At 48.2% G+C, this 14,208-nt stretch overlaps 2 protein-coding genes across 2 annotated transcripts in view; one reads left to right on the top strand and one right to left on the bottom strand.

The window, feature by feature from the left end:
• LOC120998324 (aspartic and glutamic acid-rich protein-like) overlaps positions 1-14,208 on the top strand; it is a 2,513,920-nt gene that overhangs the window by 1,642,081 nt on the left and 857,631 nt on the right. The gene's annotated exons all lie outside the window — the stretch shown is intronic.
• Positions 1-14,208, bottom strand: part of LOC120998305 (gastrula zinc finger protein XlCGF26.1-like) — a 4,064,644-nt gene that overhangs the window by 735,118 nt on the left and 3,315,318 nt on the right. The window lies entirely within an intron of this gene.

Consider the following 14,208-nt stretch of genomic DNA (forward strand, 5'->3'; position numbering starts at 1 on the left):
ACGATCACGGCATGTGAGCCTTCTACAGCAGTGAGCCGTTGTGACCGACGTGGAAATATATCTCAGAATAATAGTTTCTCAGGCTCATCAGTGATTCCATCAGTGGAAGATTTCTATAACGTCAGGAGATGTTCTGGTTGGTAGCCAGCCCCGTGTTAGCATGCCAGCTCCAAACTGTCTGAGTTTTGACATCACACTACAGGTATACGGTGGCCTGTGAGATCACTGCTTCCTTCAACAGGGAATCCTATGTTTCAGCTAGATTACAAATCCATCCAAAACACACGCAATAAAAACCACTGCTGGAATAATGCTATTAGTGGCGATATGTTACTTTTATTTATGATTCCTCATGGAAACATCTTAATCATTGACTTCAGGTGTTTCATTCAGTGCCATTACCACAGGTGTATAACATCCAGCCTCTAGCCATGCAGTCTGCCATTACCACAGGTGTATAACATCCAGCCTCTAGCCATGCAGTCTGCCATTACCACAGGTGTATAACATCCATCCTCTAGCCATACAATCTACCATTACCACAGTGTATAACATCCAGCCTCTAGCCATACAATCTACTATTACCACAGTGTATAACATCCAGCCTCTAGCCATGCATTCTACCATTACCACAGTGTATAACATCCAGCCTCTAGCCATGCAGTCTACCATTACCACAGTGTATAACATCCAGCCTCTAGCCATGCAGTCTACCATTACCACAGTGTATAGCAGGGGTACTCAACTGGCGGACCGCGGTCCAAATACGGACCGCGGCCGCCAGTTGTCCGGACCCCGGCCATCCTTCAGAGCGCTGCTCCTCTCTCGCACACTGTGCCGTGCAGGAGGAGGAGCTTACCGGCGCACTTCCACCTGTCCCACAGCGCAGTGAGACAGGGCTTCCTCCACACGTAGCGCTCCTCCTCCTGCACACTCTGGCAGCTCTGCTCAATACAGCGGCGCGGCACAGGAGAGGAGATGATAGTTCTCAGCAGCGCAGGAGGAGTCTCTCCCTCCCCCTGTGCTGCTGCTGCCGCCGCCTCTGCCAATAAGAAGAGACGGGAGGAGGAGGGGAGGGGCACAGTGCCCCCCCCCCCCCTAGTATAATAAACATTGGTGGTGCAGTGCGCCCCCCCCTTCCCCAGTATAATAAACATTGGTGGCGCAGTGCGCCCCCCCCCATCACCCCAATATAAGAAACATTGGTGGCTCAGTGGGAAGTGCCAATGAGGGTTAAAAATAATAAAAGAAAATTAACTCACCTCCTCCAGTTCATCGCGTAACTGCCGGTCTCCAGTTCTTACTTCTTTCTTCAGGACCTGTGGTGACGTCACTGAGCTCATCACATGGCCCATTAACATGGTGATGGATCATGTGATGAGCTCAGTGATGTCACCACAGGTCCTGAAGAAAGAAGTAAGAACTGGAGACCGGCAGTTACGCGATGAACTGGAGGAGGTGAGTTAATTATTTTTTAACCCTCATTGGCACTGCCCACTGCACCACCAATGTTTATTATATTGGGGGGGGGCGCACTGCGCCACCAATGTTTATTATACTGGGGTGATGGGGGGGCGCACTGCGCCACCAATGTTTATTATTTTGAGGGGGGGCGCACTGCGCCACCAATGTTTATTATATTGGGGGGCACACTGCGCCACCAATGTTTATTATACTGGGGTGATGGGGGGGCACACTGCGCCACCAATGTTTATTATTTTGAGGGGGGGCGCACTGCGCCACCAATGTTTATTATATTGAGGGGGCCACCAGACGAAAAAGTCGGACATGTAGTACTTTTAGTCTGGCGGCCTCTCACCGTGCTGCGCCGTAACTCTGCCCCCATCCCCATTATAGTCGATGGGCACAGAGCAGCAGCACGGCGAAGTAGTGGCAAGATGGATCTGACGGGGTGAGCAGCCTGTCGGATCCGTCCTGCTGCAAGTGTGAAAGTACCCTTACTAATGAGCGCTTCCATCATGGAACGCCCATTAGTACAGCCTTTACCTCCACCGCTACTTGTGCTAGTAAAAAAATATATATATATTACGATACCTCCACCTCTATTTGCTGACGCTGTGGAGAACACTCCCTGCTGACTAGAAGCTCAGGACAGGACCTACAAGACGTCATCACGTTGGAGCACCGGTCCTGAGCGTGCAGTCAGCAGCGAATGTTCACCGCAGCCAGGTGAATGCAAATTATTTTTTTTTTTTTTGCAAAAGCAGAGAAGGGGGGCAATACTCTTACTGGGGGCACTAATGGGGACATTAATCTTACTGGGGCACTAATGTGGCCATTACTAATTCTGGGACTTACCCGGGGCGCTCCACTATAACGTCAGAGCGCCCCACGCGCATGTATCACATGATCGCATGGCATCTTTACTGTTGGCGTTCAGCTCGGACCTTCACCTGACTGCAGGCCCTGGTATGTGGACCTTTAATAAAACTAGTTGAGTACCCCTGGTGTATAACAACCGGTGAAATGACTTCCCTCCTAGATATTCCACCATCACCTGTGAGTCATATTATTGTAAAGTGGAGGGAACCACAAGAACTCAGCCATGCAGTGTAGACCACGTAAAGTTTCAGAGGGGGTTGCCAATCCTGAGGAGCATAGTGCATAAAAGTCATCAATGCTCTGCTGACTCTATAACTGCAGAGTCCAGACCTCCTCTGCAATTTACATCGGTATAAAAACTGTGCTGTGCCGGGAGCTTCATGAAATGGGTTTCTATGGCCGCTGCATGCCAGCCTTCCATCACCAAGCACAACGTGAAGTGTCAGATGGATGGTGTAAAGCCCGCTGCCACTGGACTCTGAAGCTGTGGAAACGTGCTCTGTGGAGTAACCATACTTCTCCATCTGGCATTCTGATCGATGAGTCTCAGTTTGGCCAAGGTCAGGAGAACATTACCTGCATGACTGTACTTTGCCAACTCTAAAGTTTTTTGCATTCATTTCTGTTACCATGATAGTGCTTGTATAACCATCATTTTGCCCTCTGCCGCCATGTCACCCATTATCTGGGTGGTGCTGTTGGCCTTGACTAAAAGCAGGTACTAGCTTGTAATTGTGGATATTGGGGCCTATGGGAACACTGCTGATGCCAGCATCTTCAGGGCTTTGCCAATGGGCGAATGGCTGTAGGCCAACCAGCTTGCCCTACCAGAGCCCAGTTAAATGCCTGAATCTGCCGAAACACTGACACCATTTGTGATTGTTGCTGACCAAGGGATTGCTCTGTCCATGTGGTGTGGCCTGTCCCATCACTCTGTTTGAACTACAGGAGGCTCATTTTTAACTGGGAATTGTATGGGGCCAGCTGCTGTGCTGAGCCTAATCCATATGCGGTGGGTGCTGGCTGTGCAAATACAGCAGGTACCCGACCACGATGATGGATAAAGACGATCACGCCAAAACCGGTTAATTAACCCCTCGTATACTGCATTCAACAGAGATTGCGGCATCTATGAGGCTAGAGCTCCGCATTGAAACTGGGGGCCTGTGATCGGTTACCATGCAGCGTTGGCGCTGCTGAAGGTTCCCAGGCCTGCCATGTTAACCTTCCTGCTAAGCTGTGCACGAGGCACAGCTCAGCAGGGACCGTGTCAGAATGCCATTTACCCAAATAGGGTAGAATGAGAACAGGATTCAAAAGATCAAAAATATTAAAAGTTTAAATCACCATCCTTTCCCAATTTTACATATAAAAATATATAAAAATAAATAAACTTATCAAGTATCACCGCGTCCGAAAACGTCAGAACTACTAAAATATTAAAAATGTTCCTGCACGGTGTACGCCGGAACGGAAAAATCAATAATAAACACACAGTTTGGCCTTTTTTTTTTGTCACCTTGTCCTCCCCAAAAAGGTTTATTAACAGTGATCAAAATGTTGTATGTTCCCCAAAAATGTACCCCAGAAAACAAGCCCTCATACAGCTCTGTAGATCAAAAATAAAAGTGAGGTTTATAAAACAAAATAAAAACTATACAAGTTTGGTATTGCCTTAATTGTATTGAGCTGCTGGCAACATGCGGTTATTATGTGATTTTTTTTGCGTGGTATGGGACATTACTGATACCACAAAAGTATTGCAATACTCTTTCTTGTTATCGAAATTGAATCAATATTTTGGTATTGTGACAACCATAATCCGGACAATGCCACCCTGGTGATTCAAGGCTTTTCGGTCTCTCACAAGTTCACCAGGCTCCACAATGCCTCTCAGGATACTGATCTGGACCATTACGTGACCACCCCACTTTTGTCACTTTGGACAAAACCCTTCATAAATGACCTAGAATGGATCGGGACTGACTATCTGGGAACTCTATGTGGTTGACTTCATCAGAGCTGAGGCAGCAGTTCCTTGGCAGTTGAACTCCGTGGTGGTCGTTAATTTGGTGCTAAAGATTTTGTGGAACCACTGTGCCTTGAAATGGAAAACACCACAAGGGTGGAATCCAGATTGAAGGCAGCTGACCTACAGGGAGGGACAAACAGACATGGACTTTGGACTTGTTCAGACATGGATCAAAACTTCGGAAACCCATACATACAGAGACATAGACTTGGAAATTTTTGATACATGGATCAAGACTTCTGGAACCCGGACACACAGAAAACCAGTCCAAAACAGTAACACTTACAGGGACCAGTGCATACATGACAGCAACTTCTGGGACTCGAACATACCAGGAATAGCAAGCAGACAAGGCAATGACTTCTAGAACCAGGCTTCAGGATCAAGCTTCAGGAGCCAGGGGTCGACATCAGGAAACAGACTTCAGGAACAGGCATAGAACAGGAGCCGGCCTTGAGAACAGGCCTCAGACTTAAAAAGCAAACACTGTTACACAGCCGGAATCTGGTCAGAAACATCACAAAGAACTTCTTCACAAACAGACAGAACTAAATATGAGGACTGACGAACGCATGGACAACAGGTGTAGATTCAGACACAGACTGGAGAATTAAAGGGGTTGTCCAATTTCAGAGCTGAACCCGGACATACCCTTATTTTCACCCAGGCAGCACCCCTGATGTTGGCATCGGGGCATCTCATGCTCCAATGCGCTCCCTTGCCCTGCGATAGATCGCGCAGGGCACGAGCTCTTTTGTTTACAATAACACACTGCTAGGCAGAAGCTTCCGCCTGGCAGTGTGTTCGGTGACATCACCGGCTCAGATGGGCATTCTTTAGCGCTGCCCTAGCCGTTTTACTGGCTAGAGCAGCGCTAAAGCCCGCCCATCAGTGCCGGTGACGTCACCGGGCTTTCTGGCAACCCCATGCTCGATTTAGCGCAGGGCAAAGGAGAGCATTGGAGCATGAACTGCTCCGATGCTCAAGTCAGTGGGGCTGCCTGGGTCAAAATGGAGGTATGTCCGGGTTCAGCTCTGAACCCGGACAACCGCTTTAATACCTACCAAACCAGATTGGAGAAACACACATCACAATAGAGCAATTCACCCCCACAAGTAATCCACGGCCAGTACGCAAACAACAGCGGTGAATCTGCAAAGCCACATCGACACATAGCCCTAGATACACATCCACAATGTATGGAAACCAGCCCACAAAGAATACAATGGTGCACAGTGAACAGACATTGAAACAGTGCTCCTCACAGAGATCTGGAACCCAGGCATACAGAGACTAGTGTTGATCGCGAATATTCTAATCGTGAATATCAGCACTTTGAGAATTCACAAAGATCTAGAATATAGTGCTATATCTTCGTAATCGCGAATATTCTAGATTTTTTTCATCAGTACCCTCACTGCTTCTTGCTTGTGGGTCAATGAGAAGGCTGCAATATCTTTGTCTGAGCTTAGCAACATCTTTAGCAACCAATAGGAAAGTTGCCTGCCCCTTACTATATAGGAATCTCCCCAGCAGCCATTTTTTCTGCTGTTTTTTGAAGTTCTGAGAGAGAAAAAGAGAGCAGTATCATTGCTGTGCTCTGTCATCTGGAACCTTATTCAATTACATTAGATAGTTAGTTAGCTCATATATATAACACAAATAGTTAGTGGGAGATAGGTTGTACTGCGCATCCCTCCTGGTATTGTGACCTCGGCTCCCACCTGACTACTCTTTGCGGACTCCTCTGGTACTTCTCTACTCTCCTGGTATTTGACCCCGGCTTCTCCTGACCATTCTTTGCTTAACCCTTTGTACTGCGTAGCTCTCTTGGTTCTGACCCGGTCCGTTCACTTTCCGTATTTTGTCTTGTCTGTCTTCCCTGCACATATCCTAAGTAAGGGACTGTCGTCCAGTTGTCACCTGTCATCAGGACTAGTGAGGCAAGTAGGCAGGGCCAGGGGTGAGGGTGGAGCGCAGTGGTCACTATCCTTCCCCCTGTGTGTGTGTGGACGTGACCGTTACAGATTAACAGGCAACCTGTGGCCAGCAGGCTGCCTGTATTTATAGTGGGGTCTGAGGTTCATGTGACGTGGCCAGCGTCACATGACCGACAGACAGACAAGTCGAGCACCGAGTGATCAGCTCGGCACTCAACGCAGACCTAGGAGCAGGGAGCCTCCCAGCTAGCACAGCCGCCCTGGGAACGAGGCCAAAGACAGATCCTCGCTCCCGAAGCTAAGCAGCAGGTCTGCGGCTGATGGGAGACCGAGTGCCACTTTGGCGCCCCGTGACAGGATTAGTGTCTTTGTCTTTCGTCTTTGAAAAAAAAAAAAAAAAAGGAATTTGCTGTCTATTTTTCTGAATCCCTATTTTATTAGATTTTTGCCCCATTGTCCAAAACCCAATAAAGTCATCCCATTCGTCCCTCTTTATTTTCTTTGTATAGTTTTTTTGGCTATAAATACATTGTTTGCTGATCATGAGCGGTCGTGGGTGTGTCGGCAGCCATGGTCATGGAGTTGGTTCCAGTGCTGGAATGTTGCCAGCGTGGGGCCGCTTCTTTACCCACGGAGGGACAGGCGCAGCTGGCAGGGGTTTCCGCCTCATACAGGATATTTTTAGGCATGGCAGCCGCCCCATTTTGTCTCAGTATGCCGAGGCAGTTGTGGCTTTCGTGACACAAGTCAGTGGCACGGAGTCCTCAGCCCCGGCTCTGAGCAGCAGCAGCTCTCAGCCTCCTGCAGGACCAGCCCTCATCCCCCAAGACTCATCCCTGCTGCTGTTAGACAGCGACAGCGAGAGGGACATTATGGGGGAGGTAATGCAGAAGAGTGAGCTGCTGCTTGGTCCTAATGCTCAGGACCTTTTGGAAGGGATGGAGGAGGAGAAGGGGGTACCGCCTGTCAGTACCCCAGTGACATCCCTTCCAACTGGTGCAGATGGCTTCAGCCACAGAACCCCTACACCTAGTCAGACCCAGATGTCAGTGGGGGGGACAGGTCGGGCTCCATGTCTGCTGTTCCCCTCATTCCACCACTGGTCGACCTTGGGTCTGACAACGCAGGCAATGAAGAGAAGGGTGCCCAAGAATGGGTACCACCTTCCTTGTCAGGTGACAGCAGCACTGATGAGGAAGGTAGGCACCCGAGGCAAACGGTGCGCCAGGTCATCATGGAGCCCAGTGGCAGGGGCTCCACTGGTAATGGCAGCAGGAGGCAGTGGCAGCAGCAGCAGGTGATGCCTCCACCTGTGCGCACCGAGCCCGAACAGGCGCAAGCCAGCACCACCCCATCTGACAGGAGGTTGGTGCTTAAGTCGCCTGCTTACTTCACCCTGCCATGCCAGGGTGAGGAGAGGGAGGTCATTTGCTCGGCTGGGTACCACTGCCCTTAACCAGCACCTGAGAGGCAACCAATGGCGGAAGTGGGACCAGATGCAAGGTGGTCGCAGCAGCGCCAGCAGCAGTGCGCAGGGGACAGCAGCTCCTGCCATTGTCCTGCAGCCACCCAACCCGCTTCCAACAATGCATTCCCACTCCCTCTCCTGGAGGTACTGGTACTGGCAGCCAGACCTCTGCCTCCTCCACTGCCGTCCGGCGCCAGCCATCGGGTGCAGAAGCATTTGAGAGCGCCGGGTGCGTTTACTCAATAGGCTCCTGGCAAGGGTTATCGGCCAACATCTGCTGCCCTTCAATATTGTAGACTGCAATCCATTCCGGCAGATGTTGGAGCAGCCCAACCCAGATGGTATGTCCCCAGCCACCATTTCTTTGCCAGGACAGACGTCCGTACCCTACACTAGCACATTGTGCAGAATGTATCCCTGATGCTGGATCACGCTGTCAGCAACAGGGCGCATCTCACAATGGATGCCTGGACCAGCAGACATGGGCAAAGATGCTATCTCAGCTTCATAGCCCATTGGGTGTCCCTCCGAGGCACCGGGGAGGGATCAAAAGATGTGTCGGCATCTCAGCTTGTGGTGCCACCCTTGGGTGTCCAGGGGAGAACTGCTGCTCTCCCTCAAGCCACTGTCTCCACCGCTGCTGAGCCCCCCAGCAAGTGTCTCTTAGCTACACAAGTGTGGGGCACGTCCGCTGCCAGGCCGTGCTCCAGCTTGCGAGCTTAGCGGAATGGAGACACCGTCCAGACTTAGGTCCACAAGTGGCTCACACCCCGAAGGCTCTAGGCAGGTACGGTTGTCTGTGACAACGGCAGCAACCTCCTCGCCGGCAGTCTCACACACGTGCCCTGCATGACACATCCTCAACCTTGTTATACAGAAGTTCCTGCGCACATACCCAAGGTTGAGCGACATCGTGCAAAGGGTACGAAGGATTGCCAGCCACTTCCAAATCTCCCCAACCGCCACCGCATCCCTGTCCAAACTGCAGCAGGACAACAGCCTGCCACCTCACAGGCTGATGTTGGAAAGTGTGACTCGGTGGAACTCCACCCTCCACATGCTGGAGAGATTGTTGGAGCAGCGACGGGCGGTGAAGGAGTACCTGCTGGACCTAGGCACTCCGGGGCCATCACACCCACTCCCCAACATCACCAATGTGAAGTGGGGGCAGATGCACTAGGTCTGCCACATGTTGGCCTCCTTCGAACAGGCGACCAAGCTGGTCAGCGGGGAGCACGTCGGCCTCAATGACGTGCTCCCCATAGTGTTCCTGCTGGACAGGACACTAGAATGCTTGCTCGATGCTGGGGAGAGTTCCTTGGTGGAGAGAGAAGATGCAACACTGCTCCACAAAGACCTGGATGAGGAGGAAGAATTTTTTGAGGAGGTTGTGGACGTCCAGGAGTCTGGGCCTGGTCAGGAGGGAGAGCCAATGCCGGGCACACTGTTATTCCGGGGGTGGGGCGACTACCAGAGGCAGTAGCAGGAGGACCAAGAAGGACTGTTCTCTTCCCCATGGCTGCCCACATGCTGCGCTGCCTCCAGAGGGACCCTCCGATCAGGCAATTGAAGGAGAGGGATGATTTTTGGGTGGCCACCCTTTTAGACCTTCGCTGCAAGGGGAAACTGGAGCAGTTCCTCCCAGCTAGCCGGCGGGATGCTCGTATGCCACTGCGGGCCAGTCTGCTCCGCCGGTTGGAGGAGGCCAACCCTCTGCCTCACGCTCCAGTTCTCCCCACTCATCTCACCCAGCAGGTGGCTAGCCCCAGCAGCTCCAGCCGAGCAGGAGATCTTATGGGTGAGATGAGGTAGTTCCATAAGCTTGCAAGACCCAGCAGCAGCAGTCACCACTAGCGGCTGGCCCACATGGTGGCCGACTACATGGGGTCTGTCGGTGCTTCCGACAGCATAAGCACAGATGTCCCCATGGAGTACTGGGTTGCCAGGCTGGAGGTACTGTCTTGCCCCCCCTCCAGCGTACTATCTGAGCGGAGGACATTCAGCACGGCAGGTGGGGTGGTCACCGACAAGCGGACCCATCTGTCCATCTGGATATATTGAGTCCTGGATCAGCAGCGACTTCTTGGCCCCCGCCGTCGGTTCAGGGAGCTGTGTTTTTTAACTTTAGTATATATTTATCGATTCATTTATTTATTTCTCTATCGATTAATTTTTGCATTTATTAATCTATCAATGAATTCATTTATCTATTTATTCATTAATTTATTGAACCATTTATTTATTGATTCAATTAACATTATTGAAATATACAGTTGTGTTCAAAATAATAGCAGTGTGTTTAAAAAAAAGTGAATAAAGCTCAAAATCCTTCTAATAGCTTTTATTTCCATACACACAAATGCATTGGGAACACTACGCATTCTATTCCGAATCAAAACATTAAAGAAAAATATATCAAATTTGTGTTGTTCCTCTAAAAAAAAGAAGCGGGGGCTTCTTGCAGATAGCTCGGCTTCACATAGGCATCTTCTCATTGTAACAGAGCTCACAGGGAACTTTACACCTTCTTTCATCTTCCTGGAGCTGATTGTTGGCTGAGTCCTTGCCATTTTGGCTATTCTTCTATCCATTAGAATGGTAGTTTTTCGCTTTCTTCCACGTCTTTCAGGTTTTGGTTGCCATTTTAAAGCATTTGCGATCATTTTAGCTGAGCAGCCTATCATTTTCTGCACTTCATTATATGTTTTCCCCTCTCCAATCAACTTTTTAATCAAGGTACGCTGTTCTTCTGAACAAGGTCTGGAACGACCCATTTTCCTCAGAATTTCTGAGAGAAATGCACTGTAATCGGCAGGTACATTTGCTGCCTTCCTTCCTTAAAGGGGTTCTGCATTTTCATTTTTTCCTCTAAAAGGGACGAAAAGGACGTCTGAATTTATTCCTAGAAGGGAAGGAACTTTGAAATCCTGGAAATGTCCTCTTCTTATCAGCCGCTTTGTCTAATAAATCATCCAGGGCAGGACCAAAGAGGTATTCCCCTTCACAAGGAACCTCACACAGCTTGTTCTTGGAAGGAAGGTCACCAACCCAATTCTTCAGCCAAAGAGCCCGTCTGACCGAATCTGAAGAGGCGTCTGCCAGGAAATCAGCTGCTTTCTTTATTGTTGGCAGAGATGCAAGAATCTCCTCTCTAGGGCATTTATTTTTTAATTGGTCTTCTAACTCAGATAACGATATCATAAGAGACCGGGCTGTACAAGTAGAGGCTATGCTAGGTCTGAAGGAGGAAGTTGATGCCTCCCAAGCCCCTTTAAGAAAAGAATCTGCCTTCTTGTCTAATGAATCTTTTAACATTCCCATATCATCAAAGGGCAACGCTGTTTTCCTGGAGACTTTGGAAATCGCCACATCTATTTTAGGAGCTTTATCCCAGATAGCACCATCCTCCTCTTTAAATAGATATTTTCGTTTGAGATTCTTTTTAGTTGAAAACCCCTTTGTTAGGTTTTTTCTACTCTCCTTTAATCAAGGCGGTAACATTTCTATGAACTGGGAAGGTACTGTGGTGTCGAGATTCCAGCCCCCCAAAACATAGTGTCCTGAATAGACCATGGCTCTTTTATTTCTTCCATGTCCATAGTGGAACTTACAGCTTTCAGGAGCTTCTCTGTATCTTCCATGGGAAAGCATGGCCTGCCGCTAATTTCACCTTCTTCAGCGGACGAAAGCGAAGAGTCGCCAGAATGGCCAAATAAGGATGAATGAATCTCTGCATCTGAATCAGATGACAATTGTTCCTGTGCTGATTCCCTGCGCTTCATTCTAGGGTCTCTCTCTCCTCCCCCTTTCTTGGATAATAGAGTAGAATCGGATCTAACCAAATGCTGCAGACATTTATAAAAAGATGGTGACTCTTCTGCCACTGTTTTATCAATGCATGGTTGGCACATTTTCTTCTCCCAGTCAGAAGATAGACCCACTTTTACATATAGCACAGTCTTTATGCCTCTTTTTAGACACCACTTTCCTAGGCTTAATCTGCAAGACATTAGTGCAAGTGTATAAGCATATAAAATCCAAGCTAAAAAGCCCAGACACTCACCCCTCAAAAGGTACCGATGTAGGAGGGACCACAGACTCCTCAGTGAGCTTGTCTTCCTCCACGATACTGCAGCTGGATGCCCGGGAACCCTCTCCTTTGGTTTCGGACGCCAGCGTTTTAAAACAGTGCGCCTCTTAACCGGCGCATCCCGATGACGTCACGGCCGACGCAGCGCGCCGATCACGTGACCTGAAACACAGGACTTACTCGGCACTCTGCCGGAAGCTCCTCCTCCTCCCCCTGGTATCGGCGTCCGTGCCCAGCGATCCCCTTCCTGCACCGTAAAGCCCTCGCCCACATCACCCCCTCTGGGGATTTGCTTTGCCTCTGCCCATCCCTCGTCCTGCCGATGCTGCTCCTGTACAAGACCGCAGGTATCGAGGGGAAAGTTCCATGGGGCACCGCCAGAGGGAAGGACCTGTAATGAAGAAAAACTGCAGGCTTCCCCAGAGACAGGAAACCATACTGAATTGGGAGGAGAGTGTCCGCCCTCTTATTCTGTAGGTTTCCTGTCTGTGGGGGAAGATCCTCTCTCGTGGTGCTGTCAAGGGTGAAGGGAAAATATTGCATTTTGTATGCATGGGAACACATTCCTGCTGTAGATGAAGAACCTGCTGTCCGAGTTCATTCTTGATGTTGCCCAGGTTTAAATGGCCCATTTCTGGGAGCATAACTTGGTGAACAAGGAAGATGAACATTTTTGTTGTTGCCCAGGTCTGGCGGGGGCCCATTCCTGGGAACACATTCCTGCTGCAAACAAAGAACCTGCTGCTGTCTGTTGCTACTGAGTTTGGCTGAGCTATCTGTAGGCCTTATACTCCCCTGTTACCTTTACCTGCTGCTGCCTGTCCTGATGAGTTTGCCCCTGGACTAAAGGGGCCTTACTGCAACCTTATCGGTTAAAATTACACGAAAACATAACAATACAAAAAAATGGAAGCACACGTTAGAACTTAGAAAACTATTTATTTACAAGTTAGAGCCAAACATGGCTCTACGGCAACTGCTCAAGTTGCTAATGCAGGTGAACAATTCCTGCATCTGATTACGGTGCTTCCTCTCCAACTGCTGCATCAGCTCCTGGATCTGCTGCATGTCGTTATTGTGCTCCTGCTCCATCTGGCTCATCATTCTTTCTATTTTAAAGAGTACTGTTAGAATAAAATAAAATAAAAAAAATGAAAATTACTTGCAATTCAGATTAAGAGTGCAATTAGTGCATCGTGTGGAGTATTTGTTAAAGCAATGCCGATGTACATCTCAATTCGTTAGTTAACCCTTTAAGGACCCTGAGATATTTTCATTTTTGTGTTTTCCTTTTTCGCGGGACAAGTTGTACTTTCTAATGGCACAATTTAAGGTTGCATACCATGTAGTAGAAAGCGGGGAAAAAATTCCATATGGGGTAAAATTGGGAAAAAACACAATTCTGATAAAGGTTTTTATTTAATTTTTTTACACTGTACACTATGCGGTAAAATTTACCTGTTATCTTCATTCTCCAGGTCAGTACAGTTATGATACCACACTTGTATAATTTTTCTTGCATTTTAATAAAAAAAAAGTAAAACCTTTGAGGGAAAAATAAATAAATTTGACTACGGCATCAGAAAGGGAAAATGTATGTGATCAGCCTTAAAGCTGATCGCATACATGTGCCGCGGTTCTCTGCTATTTAAAATAGCAGAAACCCGGCAGCCATGGCGCATGCTGCACGTGCGAGCCGGCGCCATGTTTGGGGACCAGGAATCTGCTGTACATGTATGGCGGAGGTCCTTAAGGGGTTAATAATAATTTATTATGATTCTTTAATTGGTTAGTTAGTGATAGTTCAGAAGAGTATGTTATTTAGTTGGTTAGTTAATGGTTTTTATGTAGATTACAGAGTTAGTGTCCAGTGTTGTTGTTTTCTATTACTGTAGTGTGTGTTGTCCCTTTATTGTTGGAGCTTTTAACCCCTTAAGGCCCCTGCTATTTTTCACCTTAAGGACCAGGCTATTTTTTGCAAATCCGACGTGTCACTTTATGTGGTAATAACTTTAAAACTATTACTTATCCAAGCCATTCTGAGACTGTTTTCTCATCACATTGTACTTCATGACAGTGGTAAATTTGAGTCAAAATATTTCATTTTTATTTATAAAAAAACCAATACCAAATTTACCAAAAATTTCGAAAAATTAGCAATTTTCAAAATTTTTATTTCTATGCTTTTAAAACAGAGTGATACCTCCTAAAATAGTTATTACTTTACATTCCCCATATGTCTACTTCATGCTTGGATCATTTTGTAAATGACATTTTCTTTTTTTGGGACGTTAGAAGGCTTAGAAGTTTAGAAGCAAATCTTGAAGTTTTTCTG

The sequence above is a fragment of the Bufo bufo genome, chromosome 4 (assembly GCF_905171765.1).
Source record: "Bufo bufo chromosome 4, aBufBuf1.1, whole genome shotgun sequence".
NCBI classification, from domain to species: domain Eukaryota; kingdom Metazoa; phylum Chordata; class Amphibia; order Anura; family Bufonidae; genus Bufo; species Bufo bufo.